The sequence below is a fragment of the Anoplolepis gracilipes genome, chromosome 6, assembly GCF_047496725.1.
Source record: "Anoplolepis gracilipes chromosome 6, ASM4749672v1, whole genome shotgun sequence".
Lineage (NCBI taxonomy): Eukaryota > Metazoa > Arthropoda > Insecta > Hymenoptera > Formicidae > Anoplolepis > Anoplolepis gracilipes.
Genome location: NC_132975.1, coordinates 2,520,226 through 2,536,761, shown reverse-complemented (window position 1 = coordinate 2,536,761; position 16,536 = coordinate 2,520,226). Strand labels below are relative to the sequence as shown.

The following is a 16,536-nucleotide window of genomic DNA, read 5'->3' as shown; positions in this document are numbered from 1 at the left end:
TGCAACACTGTAAATGAAAATCTGCACTGGCCAAATTTAGAAGAATTCCAATATATAAGACAAGAGTTCAACAAGCTGAGAAGAGCAAATGGTTTTTCAAATGTATGTGCAGTTGACGGAATGCATATAGAAATTCCAGCTCCACAAAATGATCCTCAAAGCTATTTTAACTGAAAAAGTTTCCATTCCATTATTTTACAAGAGATATGTGATGCTAAATGTCAATTTATTAACATTTTCGTTGGTTGGCCAGGTGCGATTCACGATGCCAGAGTGTGGAGAGAAAGTCCTATTGGTCAAGCATTTGAAGAAGATCCAACACTCATACCAGAAGGAACTCATATTTAGGGGATTCTGCGTATAGTTTACAGTCATATTTATTAACACCATTCCGTGATAATGGCCATTTATCTGCAAGGCAAAAGCTGTACAACCAAAAATTAAGTTCAAAGAGAACTGTCATTGAGCAGGCATTTGGAAAACTGAGATGTAGATTTAGAAGAATTAAATATTTAAATATGTCTCTTATGAATGAAATGAAAATAGTTGTTGTTGCTGCTTGTATTTTACATATAATATTTTACGTATAATATTTGCATCAGATATAACGATGAAACTGAATTAAGTGATGACGAGTATGAGGAGCAAAACGAGGATCAGAATGAGGGCAATGTTATTTTAGAAGTGGCTACTGATAAGAGAAATAGAATTGCAGATATTTTGTGGGCAAATAGAAGATAAAGTGAAGTAGGTAGGTAAACAGTAAACGGAATTTTAAAGAAACTGTATTATGATTATTGGTGTCTTTTTATCTTTTGGATGAAATATCACAAGTAACACGTTCTGCTTGTATTTAAAAAAATACAAGCAGAACGTGTCACTTGTGATATTTCATCCAAAAGATAAAAAGATACCAATAATTATTATACAGCTTAATCAATACTATCTTCATATTCTATTCAATTATATTTTTATGAGATTTTTTTTAGATGTCTAAAGTTTTTCTCTCTACTAGATAAGGATAAATATAAAAACGAAATACTACTATTTACATGCCACAAAATTTATTACATGTTACTGAAGGAACTGAAGAAAGTCAACTTTAGTCTTTAGCGTTGAAAAAAATAAATATAACATTGTCTATAATATACGAAATAATATAACATGCTGTGTGAAAATTATAATACATAAAATTTATTTTACTTAAGAATAACACATATCACAAGTTATATATCACATAAATAGTGTATCATATTATTTTTAATAAAGTAAACATTTATAAACTATGTGTATATATATATATATATATATATATATATATATATATATATATATACATAGTTTATAAATGTTTACTTTATTAAAAATAATATGATACACTATTTATGTGATATATAACTTGTGATATGTGTTATTCTTAAGTAAAATAAATTTTATGTATTATAATTTTCACACAGCATGTTATATTATTTCGTATATTATAGACAATGTTATATTTATTTTTTTCAACGCTAAAGACTAAAGTTGACTTTCTTCAGTTCCTTCAGTAACATGTAATAAATTTTGTGGCATGTAAATAGTAGTATTTCGTTTTTATATTTATATATATATATATATATATATATATAGTAAGTATTTATGTATATATATATATACAATATCTGAAATGCCAAAAACAAAAATTCTAAAAATTTTGTGATTTTTATAAATCTTTTTTTTTAGTGATACATATATAACCCATTTGCTTGCTAAGTATAATTTACCATTATATTCACAATTAGTAATATTATATTTTACAGGCGTTTTAAGACGTCGGAAAGCCTTAGGTCTAACAACAGCCCCTAGAAAAGTCCTTGGTATTATTATGGTTTTGCCATTCGCACTACTCTATGCATTTGAGGAAGACTTACAAATAATACAAGAAGAAGCTGATTTGATATCAACAAAGTATCCTGCTGTATTACAATTCACAGTTTACTTAAGGCGCGTTTGGCTCCCTTTAAAAGAAAAGTTTTCGTTTTTGGCACACCGATACGAACCAATAATATTGTAGAAAGCTTTCATCGCGTACTTTTTAATAGATTTGGTGGAATACACCCTAATATTTGGCAATTTCTTCATACGTATTGTTTACTCCATTATATCAATTTATAATAATTCTGCACGTTATGTAAATGTATTTCTAAAGTATAATTTATACTTAAATGAATTCCTTATCGATCAAGAAATAAATATGAAGAGATTAATAGAGAGATGTAGTGTAAGCAAAGTACGAAACCAATACAATATAATGCGTGACAAACGCATTGCTGAGGCACAAGTCGCTTTGACTTCAGAAAGGTAATCTTTTGAAAGTATTTTTAAAAAGAATGTACATATATATAACTTGTATTACATTTTTTTTATAACGAGGCGCCCCCGTTACTAACGACAGCCTCATTCCCGCCCTTTTTTTAGATTTCCAAACTCGCGGCCGTTGCGACCGAAGGATCTCGGCGAGCGAGAGACTAAGTCCCGCTCGGGTACCGTCCGACCGTCACCGTAAACACCCGAGCGGCAACACGGTCTCGATGCTCGCCGAGACCTCAAACTCCGCCAATCGAGCACGGAGAAGCCCGAGGTCGTAACGGCGTTCAAAGTTTTACCGAATCTTCCAGAAGAATTATTCAACGAAATTCTTCTGGAAGGGGAAGCCGGTAACTGAAAAAGAGGGCAAAGAAGCCAGAATAAAAAGAGCCACCGCACCGACTCCGGGACCAGATCCGTTCCAGCTTCCGACAGCGGGATACGCTCGAAGAAGCCTCCGAAACCGATCCAAGCAAAGCCTGCGAAAAACGCGACCGAGAGTTCTCGATCGCCGCTGAACGTTCTCAGCATCCGACCGGGGTGGAGCGTACTCCATCTCCGCTGAGCGTTCTCAGCCCGATTCAAAACAGTCGAATAAATCACTTCCGACCATCCAGAAACCAGCGGACACCACAGTCTCGGGGCGGAGAGTGCGCCACCCCCGACGAGAGTTCTCGTCATCCTTAAGCCGAATCGAGTCCTCCCCCGACTGAAAGACACCCACCATGTGACCGACGCAACAAACCGAACACCGACGGCCCACCAAGATAAAGCCTTCGCGTACAATATATCGCACACCGCTTTCAGTCGGCCCTAAATCCGCGCGACGCATCAACACACTGGCCGACCGAAATATTTACGCCGAGCGGTCACTGACCTACGACGGCACACACGACCGAAACCGACTCCGAACGACGAGCCGAAAATTCGATATATCGAATCACACGCCGAGCCGTACCAGTACGCCGCATCCTCGTCGAAATCTGCACACACACTGCATTCGAACATCTGCATACAACCACTGTAAATACATACCCACACAATACTGAAATCTACTCTACACGCTCGCATAGAATAACACCGCACACTTCGAGCACGCACGCATACGCACTACATTCGCACATGCACGCGCACCTGCTGTACGCGCTCCTTCGTTTATACGCACTGTCAACTGTACACTCTTATACTAAATAAAATACTTTTCGAAACAAAAACCCGCTTACGTTCATCTCACCCATACTAGACCAAATCCTGATTCCAACCGAGCTATCAAGGACATGGAGTCGTTACATTTTTACTGTAACGTTAAATTATAGTAATTTTTTATTGATAGATATTTTTTATTCCTGCAGGCTTTCCTTGAGAGAATTTCTACAAACACTCAGTGATACGTCACAAATGCTTAAAGAAAATTTAGGTTTGTTTTTCCAGTTAAGCTATGTATGTAATATATATATATATATATATATATATATATATAGTAGGTAAATAAAAAGAGATCTAATTCTGAGGGGGGTGAGGTAAGCGGGGGAACCGCCCGGTACTGATGTGTCCGTGGGTGGAGGAGGGCGGTACCAAATGTCCCCGAATTAAGGGGGAAGGAGGGGGTACATATGGTTCTGCAGGTGGAGGGAGTGTCCTCTCCGACTGATTGTGGAAGTCTGATGATGAGAAAGAAGAATGTCAACTGTTATAGGTAAATTATTCCCCTTCTGTTTACACATAATGTATATTTGCAATAAATAATTAGATTAATAATAATAAATATATATAAATTTTTTATAATATCCCCACGGTAACGACGCGATAAGCGTTCGCAACGTGGTATAGAGAGAGACGGAGCGATAGGCGTTTGCAACGCGGTAGAGAGAGACGGTGCTATAGGCGTTCGCAACGCGGTAGAGAGAGAGAGAGAGAGAGACGGTGTTATAGGCGTTTGCAGCGCGGTAGAGAGAGAGAGAGACGGTGTTATAGGCGTTTGCAGCGCGGTAGAGAGAGACGGTGCTGTAGGCGTTTGCAACGCGGTAGAGAGAGATGGTGCTATAGGCGTTTGCAACGCGGTAGAGAGAGATGGTGCTATAGGCGTTCTATAAGTATGATGTGTAAGGAAAGGAGAGAGCATGATGGTAAGGAAAGGAGAAAGCAAAGGAGAAAGCTACAGAAATATAAATGTATAAAAAATCCAAATTTATTCAAAAATAAAAAAAATTTAATTACAAAGAAGATAGAAATACTTGAAGTATAGTTCAATGTAAATATGGGTTGATTGAACCTTTATGATGATGATTCGATGTATTCACCAATTGAATATTTTAAATACACTTTGTAAAGCGCAATTTCTTACATGTTTATCGCAGTGCAGAATAGCATTTAATTTATCTAAAGAAGGAACGTCTTTATAGTCGTTATCCAATGTCTCGATAATAAGGCCGATTCTCGCATCATCTGCCAGTAAATTTGCCAACCATTCTCGTTTTTCATGCCCCTTAACATACACTCGAGAAGCTGCATCTTTCAACGTCACAGCCTCAGTGATTAAACGTTTGGTCATGTAGTATGGAATGTTTCCATCTTCCTATAGCAGATTCTGATGTTTTCCAATCAACCATGCAACTTGAGATCTCTCAGACCTCGTGAGCAAACGGAATGGTGTAAGACTCGTAAAAATATAATGAGAGAGTACAGATCCCTTTGTCAGAATCGCAATTTCTTTCACGATAAATTTTTTATCGATAATAAATCCTTGAAGATTCACCAACGTTGGCACAACCATAATGAAAAGATATTGGCGAGAACTACGACGAACGACTGATGTTAATCATCGAGTATCGCAAGTTTTATGTTTTAACATTGGAGGGGATAATTAGTGATCTATCGTGGAAAATTCTATAAATATAATAATTCGTTACTCACTCAACTTTCTAATAAAGTACAACTTATTTTTCTATCCTCAATTTTACTCCTGAGGGCCGTCCTTGGTTGTCAAGTGGATCTGAGAGAGTATAAGATACTTGAATAATGTAATGAATATAGCGAAATTAGTAATGAAGTCAGTGTTAATTAAATTACGGCGAGAATAAGACTGCTCTCTTTTGCTGCTGTGATAGTTTCGATTGTCCTTTCTTTATCTAATGAAGTGGGGATTTTGGCCTATGAAATGCTGTTGCTCCCTCTCTCTCTCTCTCACTCGTGTAGTACCGATTGTTCCGGTGATCCGGTATGCGATTCTCCAATTTTGTTTACAGAAGATTCGACCGTTGATTGATAAGACGAGCGTTCCTGCTCGATTTAAGAGCGCCTTATAACTTCATATAATATTCAGCGTACAATTTTGGTTGTAGGATAGATTTTTCTTGTATCGCAAGTTTTAACATTGGAGAGGATAATTGCTGATTCATGTAATTTTACGTATGCGAGGAGGAAGAAACGTAGAATAAAATAGTGTGAAAAGAAACATTAATGTTAATAATAATTTTTTTATTTTTTATTTTTTACAAGTATCATAAAGTATATCATTTATAGCACACGCCAACAATTCACAATCTTACGAGTGATCCGCTATCGAACGCGTCACTCTCCCGTATCGCTGACACAACCATGGATACATACGGTCGATACATTCTTCAAAATCGAATAAATGTAACAGTGTTTGAGGTTGCATATACAAAGACTTATTAGATAATGTTAATTTAACAATCTTCGATCCGTTTAATGTAATCATTTGGATACATAGATCGCAGATCCATAATGGCTGACTTTCAGCCGATTGTCGTTCAATGTCTGCACGTTTCTGCATCAATGAGTGCCAGAGTACGATAGACAATACTATTCGATTGCCTCGGTTGTCACCAAGTATCAATTCCACATACGACATAGCTCCAACACTTTCCAATCTCCAAATATTTGTAAGATGTCGGGGTTAAGGCATACCTCCTCCCAAGTATGCAAACCGCACGACAAGATGAAACGCTATATAAAATATTGAAATATATTAAAAATAATAATATTAATAATATTTAGAAAATAATTTAGAAAATAATTGAAACTTACATTTTCTTTGATTGAATTTCACCGTTCTCAATCGGAATGTAAAAATTCATCTTGTTGGTTTCTTTAGTAAAGTACATTTTTGCACAACCTTATGTACGGACAACTGATGCGATACTAAACTATTCAAAGTACTGCGAGCAATTTGTAATATCGCAAAACGTAATGAGGAGGGGAATATTTCTGACGTAATTTCGCAAGCGCCAATGTAAGACTGCTAAAAAATCATTAAAAATCGTCCCCACGTGCTTTCTCGAGCGTCATGTGTGGCTGCTATATGATGAAATCGATTCAAATATTCGGTTACAAATGTATACGACAAAGCATGAGATATAAATTTTTGTTAAATGAAAACATATACAGAACGCCGACAGTACGGATGTTTGCGCGAAAGAATAACGTTTCGCATAGTGGGTGGGCATTATCATGTATATTTAATTTGACTATAAATATAAATAAATATAATCCTATGCGTACAGGATGTCATATTATATTACATTACCACGAAATATGTGTGAGATAAAGAGACATCATATTATAGAAATGACGGATGTTTACGCGAAAGAATAACGTTTCGCAACGCGAAAAAAATAACGTTTTGCAACGCGAAAAAAATAACGTTTTGCATAGTGGATGGATATTATCACGTATACTTAATTTGACTATAAATATAATCAACCGTGAAAGATGCATGATAGAGAAAGAGATATGATATTATAGAACGATGAGATATAAATCAGAACAGAAAGTCACATTTTGCCATTATTATCAAAGTTTGTGAGAATGTACCTTATATGTAAAAATGGAGCAGGTTTTAGCACATCAATCCATCTTGATAAATTCGGTGGAGGAGTACTTTGCGTGGGAGGTGCAATGCGATGAATATATGAAGTCGTTGGAAGAGCAGAGTCGAATTAAACGACTGCGAACATCAATCGGATATCAACAATTGTTGATCGCAAAGATCGTGCGACTCGAAGGACTGAAAAATGCGTTGCGCAAACGTTTCGTACACGCGGGTGCCGGACACAGCGCGCATTAAGCTGCACTATTTTGGCGAGAAATTGATACAGCGTTCGAAAACCGTATATCGACTCGTGCGATAATCAATATCAATTATATCGAATCTCGCCAGTTTCTCGAAGACGCGAGTGATATCGTGCTCGAACATGTGTGAGACGCTATCAAAACACACTGCAGTGTGAAAGTGAATACCGTGTTTAACGGTGAGTTTGTGGCGGGTGAAAAGTGTGACAATAAAAGTGTAAATACAAAAAACTGTGAACTCTTTCGTGCATCCGATTTACGCGAATGGTACGAGCGACGTATTATCGAGCCCACTTTAGCATCTCTCAAAGAATTTCAAGAACGTGATATTGGGTGGGCATTATCGCGTAAACCTAATTTGACTGTAAATATAAATAAATATAATCCTATGTGTGCGGGATGTCATATTATATTACCGCGAAAGATAATGATGAAGCGAGCGGTAGTTAACGTGTAATCCAAAAACAATGCAATGCATGTTTTGCATGGGCAGTGGTTGCTGCTATGTATCCCGCTGAAAGAAACGTTGAACGGGAATTATCATACCCGCATTATACAGATGTGCTAAATCTTCGAGACATTGAGTTTCCAGTGACTCTTAATCAAATTAAAGAGTTTGAAATTTACAACAACATTTCAATCAATGTGCATACTATCGAAAATAAAAATATTGTTCCTATTCGTCTTTCGGAGCAAAATAGGGACAAGCACGCCAATTTGCTCTACATCCAAGATGCGCAAGATATCGGACATTTCGCGTGGATCAAGAATTTATCCCGGCTCGTGAATTCGCAACTCAATAAACACAATGGGCAAAAATATATCTACGATCAGTATGTATATTTAATATTATTGATTTTCCTTCAAAATAAATATATAATTATTATTATTATTATCTCTATTTAATAGATGTTAAAATATATATAATTATTATTTCTATTTTTATAGATGCCTACATTATTTTTATTCGAATGAGAAACTACAGTCACATACTGTAGACTGCGGGAAGATGAATGATTGTGTTATCTGATTACCGAGCGATAAGGATAAGTGACTCGCTTTTAACAACCATAACAGAAAGGAGCAGGTTCCTTTCATCGTGTTGGCCGACCTGGAATGTGTTTTGACAAAGACGGAAGTAGATAGGATAAGGGACTTCTAATCCAGGGATCTGAGGGGGGTGAGGTAAGCGGGGAACTGATTACCTCACTCTCCGGTTCTGATATGGGGGGGAGGTACCCAATGTCCCCCAGGTTGAGGGGGAAGGGAGGGTACCTAAATGTTTCCCAGATTGAGGGAGAAGAGGGAAGGGAGGGGGGTACATATGTCTCCGCAGGTGGAGGAAGTGTCCTCTCCAACTGATTGCGGAGGTCTGATGGTGAGAGAGAGGAATGTCAACTGTTATACATAAAATATTCACCCCACTCTGTTTATTCGTAATATATATTTGCAATAAATAATTAGATTAATATTAATAAATTTTTTATATTCCCATGGTAACGACGCGATAGGCATTCGCAACGCGTTAGAGGGAAACGGTGCTATAAGCGTTCGCAACGCGGTAGAGGGAGACGGTGCTATAGGCGTTCGCAACGCGGTAGAGGGAGAAGGTGCTATAGGCGTTCGCAACGTGGTAGAGGGAAACGGTGTTATAGACGTTCGCAACGCGTTAGAGGGAGACGGTGCTATAGGCGTTCTTTATAGTGTAGGACAAGGAGAGTATGACGTGGTGTGAGAAGTAAAGCGCTGTATGTGTATGACAAGGAGTGCATGATGATAGGAAAAGGAGATATGGGTGCGAGAAAAAGAATAGAGAGAAAGGAGGATAGCGAGAAGGAGAGCGTATTATGGGGAGCGAGAGAAAGAATAGAGAGGAAGAAGGATAGCGCGATAAGACGAAGGCTAAGGTGTACGCGAGCAAAAGATAATTTTTATATGTTAAGTTTTTTTTATAATGTTAAATGTTATCTTATTATATATCTTATTATCTAATTATATCTAATACAGATGAAGAAGGATGGGATAGATGATGAAGGTGGAAATAAGTAATAGATAAATGAGTTTAACATAATTTTTTATTTTTTATTTGTTACAAGCATCATAAAGTATATCATTTAGTATAGCACACGCCAACAATTCACAATCTACGAGTGATCCGCTATCGAACGCGTCACTCTCGCGAATCGCTTTCACAGCATCATTTACATTAGTAATATTAAGATTATCGAAAGAGCTCCGAATTAATAAATATAAATAAGTAAGTAAGAAAGAGGCAATAGGAGCGAGATGTGAATATAAAATTATAAGTTTTTTATATAGGTGATGTGTCGCAATTGTATTGACATTAAGTACATTAGTAACATTCTATAGAATGACGGAAATTATAATAAAGTTGTATAAATTACATATATATAAAACGATCCAACTTGTTCGGCTCTTTTATTGTACGGCTTGCATAATAATCCCGCGAGGCAATTCTCCGAGGTTTCCAGACCGAGGGAGGTATGCAGTTAGATTGAGGGGTTAAGTAGGATATGCATTCCGTTTGTGTGTTGTTGAATCTATGGTATATATATCGCGACAACTGATGTTTAACGTGTGGTTATGCCGATGATACAGATGGTAATGTCATTACCAACAATAGGATATGCATTCCGTTTGTGTGTTGTTGAATCTATGGTATATATATCGCGACAACTGATGTTTAACGCGTGGTTATGCCGATAGTACAGATGGTAATGACATTATCATCTGTACCATCGGCATAATCACACGTTAAACATCAGTTGTCGCGATATATATACCATAGATTCAACAACACACAAACGGAATGCATATCCTACTTAACCCCTCAATCTAACTGCATACCTCCCTCGGTCTGGAAACCTCGGAGAATTGCCTCGCGGGATTATTATGCAAGCCGTACAATAAAAGAGCCGAACAAGTTGGATCGTTTTATGTATATGTAATTTATACAACTAACATGCGATAAATATGTACAGCGGTTCTAAGGCATTGATCCATTTAATCATGCGAATACGATCACGATTTTTAGTTCACACATGTCTTACGCCTTTATTATGCGATGTTTTCTCTATAATTTCGTTTTTATCTATTTATAATTCATTTATTTAATTTATATATTATGCTGAAGAGGATTCAAAACATGAATCGAAACGTTCAAATCTTTATTATAATTTCCGTCATTCTATAGAATGTTACTAATGTACTTAATGTCAATACAATTGCGACACATCACCTATATAAAAAACTTATAATTTTATATTCACATCTCTTCGCTCCTATTGCCTCTTTCTTACTTACTTATTAGTAATATTGTTACGTTGCAAAACGTTACAAAATTGTTTCAACTTTTCATTCACGAGATGTATATTTTGACACAACCATTAATGCATATGATCGATACAATCTTTAAAATCGAATAAATGTAATAATGTTTGAGGTTGCATATACAAAGACTTATTAGATAATGTTAATTTAATAATCCTCGATCCGTTTATTGCAATCATTTGGATAGATAGATTGCAGATCCATAATGGTTGACTTTCAGTCGATTGTACATGTCGTTCAATGTCTGTACGTTTCTGCATCAATGAGTGCCAGAGTACGATAGACAATACTAATCGATTACCTCGGTTACCAAGTATCAATTCCACATACGACATAGCTCCAACGCTTATTCCAATCTCCAATATTTGTAAGATGTCGGGGTTAAAGTATACCTTCTCCCATGTATGCAAACCGCACGACGAGATGAAACGCTATATAAAATAGATTAAAAATAATATTTAGAAAATAATTGAAACTTACACTTTCTTTGATTGAATTTCACCGTTCTCAATCGGAATGTAAAAATTCATCTTGTTGGTTTCTTTTGTGGAGCACATTTTTTTTGCACCTTATGCACGGACAACTGATGCGATACTAAATTATTTAAAGTACTGCGAGCAATTTGTAATATCGCAAAACGTAATGAGGAGGGAAGTATTTGTGACGTAATTTTGCAAGCGCCAATGTAAGGCTGCTAAAAATTATTAAAAATCGTTGCTTTCTCGAGCACCGTGGGTGGCTGCCGTATGATGAAATCGATTCAAATATTCGGTTACAAATGTATACGACAAGCGTGAGATAAAATTTTTGCTAAATGAAAACATATACAAAACGCCGACAGTACGGATGTTTGCGCTAAAGAATAACGCGCTGACAGTACGAATGTTTGCGCTAAAGAATAACGTTTCGCATAGTGGGTGGGTATTATCATGTATATTTAATTTGATTATAAATATAACCAGGCTATAGTATGATGTGGTGTAAGAATGAAGGTGCTGTATGTGTAGGAAAAAGAGTACATGATGATAAAAAAAGGAAAGCATGATGGTAGGAAAAGGAGATATGGGTGCGAGAGAAAGAATAGAAAGGAAGGAGAGGGCGCATGGTGAGAGAAAGAATAGAGAGGAAGGAGAGTGCGCATGGTGAGAAAAGGTCAGCGCTATAGGCGTAGGACAAGGAGAGTATGATGTGTAAGGAAAGAAGGTACAGTAACAGAAATATAAATGTATAAAAATTCCAAATTTATTTAAAATTAAAAAAAATTTAATTACAGAATATAGAAAATAATACTTGAAGTATAGTTTTAACGTAAATATGGGTTGATTGAACCTTCATGATGATGATTCGACCACCAATTGAATATTTTAAATACATTTTGTAAAGCGCAATTTCGTACATGTCTATCGCAACGCAGAGTAGCATCTAATTTATCTAAAGCAGGAACGTCGTCATAGTCGTTATCCAATGTCTCGATAATAAGACCGATTCTCGCATCGTCTTCCAGTAAATTTGCCAACCATTCTCGTTTTTCATGTCCTTTGACATACACTCGAGAAGATGTATCTTTCAACGTCACAGCCTCAGTGATTAAACGTTTAGCCATGTAGTATGGAACGTTTCCATCTTCCCATTGCAGATTGTGATGTTTTCCAACCAACCATGCAACCTGAGATCTCTCAGACCTCGTGAGCAAACGGAATGGTGTAAGACTCGTAAAAATATAATGAGAGAGTACAGATCCCTTCGTCAAAATCGCAACTTCTTTCACGATAAATTTTTTATCGATAATAAATCCTTGAAGATCCACAAACGTTGGCACAACCATAATGAAGAGATATTAGCGAGAACTACGACGACGAACGACTGACGTTAATCATCGAGTATCGCAAGTTTTTATGTTATATGATCCGGTATGCGATTCTCCAATTTCGTTTACAAAAGATTTGAACATTGGTTGGTTGATAAGACGAGCGTTCCTGCTCATGCTGATTCATGTAATTTTACGTACTACGTTCGTTAGAGGATTGTATTCGACAACGCGATCATGCAAAATGAGACAATAAGCGGTAGTGTTTGCCGGCACATTTTTCTTACAATCAAATTCTATTCTTACGTCTACGGTAGCATTTTTCACCGATTCGTTTTGTCGAGAACAATCGATGATTACAAACGGACCGTAAAGTAGAAACAGTGAGACGGTGAGACTCGGTTCGAGGTACTCGTATCCGTAATAGTTTTTGCAGAAACGCGCGTACGTGTCGTATAGAATCGACCATCTGTTTTTATCAAAATCCAGATTCATGTCGTCGTACGGATAACATTCCGAGTTCAGATAAAGTTTCACGTTTGTTAATTTGCAGTTGTCGAATTTACTCATATCCTCGAGCATAATATTCTTTCGGCCTGTTTGCAGAGCAAAGATAACGTATCGTGGTTTCTCCAACTGAGTCGCGGTCTTAATGGCCCACGAATGCTTGTACACTGCAACAGCGGAAACTCGTACAGATCCCACGAGCGAAAACCCATGCTGAGGTAGCGTCCGCTTTCCAGAGCGCGCAGCATAGACAGCTTTTTAATTTCACTCAACAGCACATGCGGCATTCGCCATTGTATCTTGAATATGTTGATCACAGGCTCCACCGTCGAAACTCCAACCAGACAATTGTTGTCATTGCGCGATCGTATTAAGATCAACTCGTGACGAGCGTTAATTACTATGTGTCTGTAATCTTCGCAAAATCCCAATAACATGTAGAGCGGTACGCAAAAATTAAAGTGACCATTCACAGTAGTTGGATCAATCCAGCCAGTATTTCTCATAATCACGCTTCTATCGGATGATATTGTTACATAGTTTTTGAGCATACTTGTTATTCCCACGTTTCTATTGCGATCAATCTCCACACCATCGAGTTCGTATCGAATCTCATCAAACATGAATGCGACGCAATTATTTTGCAGTACCACATTAGATCTGGCAGTTGGATTGTTTATCTTCAATTCTCCCTCGATGTATAAGAAACTCTCGTACGGCAATGTATACAGATCCTGTTGTTGTATGGGTATTCTTATCTCGTCACTATGTCCGAACGTTGTGTTGGCGAATGGGTTATAGGCGTGAGTCTCAATCTTGACGATGCGATCGTCAAAGATTGGTTCGTCCGCGATGTTGAAAATGTCAGTCATCGTTCAAATGTTTCGCACCACGAATCCCAAAGATTGTAAAAACGCAACGTTTGATGCGTTCAATTTCTTTTTCTTAGTACAAGATGATTGCGTATTAGCAAATCTCGATGTTGTTGTCCCGGGCGTCGTAAAAATTGTGTTGTCTCTCACGTCTTTCGATCCGTTCAACACGAGCATCACACGCTAATTTTGCCGCCGTCGTACATGCACTCTAATGGTGATTTCTTCTCCTCGAAAATCGAGTAATCGTCCTTTCTGATCGACAACGCGTAACGTTAAATCCGTAATGCTCCGTACGATGATCGGTAGGTAAATGATGTGCGCCGGTGTTTCCGATATCTTATATCCTGGTGGTACCCTCGGTGAAAATTCATGTATCGTATGAACGAGTTTACCGTTGTTATACGCGCCCGCGGTGACATTACATTCGACACGGATAATGTTCACGTTGATAATGTTAATCAGCACGTTCGACTCGTACCATTTTCGCGGCTGCAGTATACGGTTCGAGAATCCTAGCAGCGATCCAATGTTGTTAGGCTTGCTAAAATTTATTCTGTAGGCGCATTTGATCTCGCTCCTCATCGTATTGTAATTAGCGCGGAGCACTATCGGTCATTCTCCATCCTCAAAGTCATCGTCGTCAGTGTGTTTTTTATCACCATCATGAACTGTGTGTTGCGAACGTTTTCGTGAAATTGTTTTTTCAAAAATTTATGTATCGCTTGCAGCTCGTATGATCCCTCGGGAATCGTAATTTCCGCATCGTCTTTGCCGAAGTAAAATTTATTATTCGAAGAATTCACGTTCGATATCGTGTGATAACTCTCAAAATCCGCTAGACCGAGCTCGTATTTACCATCGCTTAAATCTACGATGTGCGAGTAATTTGCCGCGAGAACGCTGCTCTTCCCAGTCAGCGTAAATGTCATAGACATGTTGACCAAACTGTTTAACGAATACTAAATTAAATAGCGCAATGTATATCTTTAAATTCGCATGCATCAACCGCTGGGAGAAACTGCAAGCACAATAGAGCGTAGGACAAGGAGAGTACGACGTGGTGTAAGAAGGAAGGCGCTATAGGCGTAGGATAAGGAGAGCATGATGGTGGGAAAAGGACAGCGCTATAGGCTTAGGACAAGGAGAGTATGACATGTAAGGAAAGGAGAGAGCATGATGGTAAGGAAAGGAGAGAGCAAAGGAGAAGGCTGCAGTAAAAGAAATATAAATGTAACTTATTAAGATATTAAAAGTATTCTTGACACATTTCCAATATAATAGCTCAGATTAACTACGCATTTCGATTAAAAAAATATATAAATGTAACTTATTATTATATAATATACAGGAATAAGGATTGGATTTTATAAAGAAGATACATAGCGATATATATGTTTAATATATATATTTTTTATTCAAAAAATGTGTTTTCATACATATAATGTGTATGCGTTAAAATTTAAATTCGCGTGCATCGACCGTTCGGAGAAACTGTAAGCACAATTGTCCGCAGATGCTTTGATTATATAAGTTTGATAGGATGTGTGATTATAATCTATTTTTGACACATTTAAATATCGTATCAATTCATTCAGCGGACGAAGATTGCCAAAACTGTCAAAATATATAGCGCGATTCCCTCTCTTTGCATACGCTACCCAGTGAGTACCCGAGCCTTTAGCGTTATCCAAATTTATGATGCCGCTCTCGTTTCGATATATACCACCGATCGGTAATGAGTCACGCATAAAAACACCTCTAAAATACGGAATGCGCATACGTTTTGCTAGTTGCAGCAGTTGTATGTTGGTAGTTACGCCCTCTGGCATTTTTAGCGTCTCTTTGACGTTTTTTTTTCTTCTTTTTCATTGAGACTCCTCGTCCGTATTTGTATGGCGCGAGATACAATCCGCGACCTTCCATGGCACGATTGTGACGTAGCATCTCTTGAAACTGACGTTGTGTAGCTTTTCCATCGTTCACCATCTTTGCTACACCAGCCGCTCCACCAATCAGAGATCCGAGAGCGCCCAACACTGGTAGAATCGGTAATACACCCCCGCGTTTCGCTACCGGAAGTATTCGTTTTTTCACCGTCTTTTTCTTCGTTTTCGTCTTTAGACCCATACCGAACTTCGTTTTGGTTGTCATCGCTGTCCAGACAGCTGTGGCTGCGGCTCTCTCACCGAGAGATGAATCTTTCGCAGTGATGCGAGTTTGAGCCTTTTTGGCGAGTATCCTATCCGCCGCGTGTCTTTCGGCAAGATCGTTACTCCGAAAGTACGCTATATCGTGTTCACGACACGCCGCGTCGAATGGGTTGATACCTCGATCACCTCTAGCCAATCGTTTTTCTAGCCGCGTGCCCAGAACGCAAAACTGGTATCCAGGAATATGCAATTCGATAGAGCGTTTATCGCACGATTTAATAGACCTCTACCTATTTGCGGTGACATTCACGACGAGTTTATCGCACGATTTAATAGACCTCTACTTATTTGCGTTGACATTCACGACAATCTTTTATCATTGGCGCTGGACCGTCAATGTGCATTT

The 16,536-nt window shown here is 37.8% G+C and overlaps 1 pseudogene; it reads left to right on the top strand.

Moving 5' to 3' along the window:
• Positions 1-1,864: 1,864 nt before the first annotated feature.
• LOC140667187 (uncharacterized) lies at positions 1,865-7,435 on the top strand (annotated as a pseudogene).
• The last annotated feature ends 9,101 nt before the right edge of the window (positions 7,436-16,536 follow it).